Below are 1,576 nucleotides of genomic sequence, written 5' to 3'. Positions count from 1 at the left end.
TACCTATGCTATGGGAGCCGTTCTGTTACAAGATGGGAAGCCAGTAGAATACTACTCTGAGTTATTCACTGGATCCATCAGAAACTATCCAACCTACGACAAGGAGTTTTATGCACTTTACCAAGCCATCAAGCATTGGAGGGTGTACTTGTTAGGGAAGGAGGTAGTAGTACATTTAGATCACAAGCCATTGGAATATCTTCATGCTCAAACCAAGCTACAACAAGCCAGGCACATGAAGTGGATGTCATATTTAATGACTTTTGACATTGTCATCCGATACAAGAAGGGGATCACCAACAAGTTGGTTGATATGTTGTCAAGACCACCTCGTTAGACCGTAGTTGTGCCTTGGTAGTGGCTATGCGTATACAACCTTTGGTTCCAACTGAGTATGCAACTTTGTATGAATCAGATAAAGGTTTCAAGGAAGTATATGAGCAAGCAAAACGAGTGCAGAAAGGGGAGTTTGAGATACGAGATGGTTTGTTGTATAAGGGATCATTGTTATGCATACCGGAAGAGGGAGATCGATTACAGTGGATTCGAGAAGCACATACTTCAAGAGTGGCTGGACACTTTGGAGTTAATAAGACTTTGTTGAATTTACGGCGTTATGTCTTCTGGCCTAAGATGCAGGATGATGTTTCCAGATTTGTTCGAGGGTGTAAGTTGTGTTGTACTTCGAAACCAGCGAACAGGAAGAGAGGGTTGTATCTACCGTTGCTTGTACCGTCTCGTCCTTGGGAAAGTATTTCCATAGATTTCTTGGGAGGTTTACCGAAGGCCAAGTCTGGGAATGACTATTTATATGTTGTGGTCGATCGTTTCAGTAAAATGGTGGTTCTCATTCCTTGCAAGAAGACCATTACAGGGGCTGGTGCAGCTAAGTTATTCTTTGAGAATGTCTGAAAGCATTTTGGGTTGCCTAGTTCGATTATTTCTGATCGTGACAGCAGGTTTCTTGGTCACTTTTGGGATTCTTTGTGGGGAATGATGGATACACGCCTAAAAGAAGTACAGCCTTTCATCCACAAACGGATGGCCAGATTGAAGTAGTTAACAGAACTATGGTGCATCTATTGCGGGGATACAATGCTAAGCATCCGAAGACTTGGGATGAGAGTCTGCCGTATTTACAGTTTGCTTTTAACAGGGCTGTTCATAGTTCTTCTGGGACATCTCCATTTGAAGCTTGTTATGGCTACTTACCGCCAAGTCCGTTTGATATGGTTTTTACTGTAGGTACGGATCATCATGGGAAAGTGGCTACTGAGAGACTAAATGCTCAGAAGTTTTTGGAGAAAATTAGTAAGATACATGCGACTGTTGAAGCTCAGTTACAGAAGTCCCAGGCACGGTACAAGGCCAAGCATGATAAGCACCGAGTACCTTGTAACTTTGGTGTTGGAGATTTGGTCTGGTTGAAGTTGAGCAAGGAACGTTTGAAAGGTGAAGGTAAGAAGTTGAAGCCACTTCGGTACGGTCCTTTCCGTATTCTGCAACAGATTGGCGACAATGCCTTCAAGCTCGACTTGCCGCCATATTTGGGCATGTATTCAGTTATCAATGCTGA

The sequence above is a fragment of the Fragaria vesca genome, linkage group LG6 (assembly GCF_000184155.1).
Source record: "Fragaria vesca subsp. vesca linkage group LG6, FraVesHawaii_1.0, whole genome shotgun sequence".
Lineage (NCBI taxonomy): Eukaryota > Viridiplantae > Streptophyta > Magnoliopsida > Rosales > Rosaceae > Fragaria > Fragaria vesca.
The sequence above is the reverse complement of the archived record's forward strand: the minus strand, read 5'-3'. Positions refer to the sequence as shown.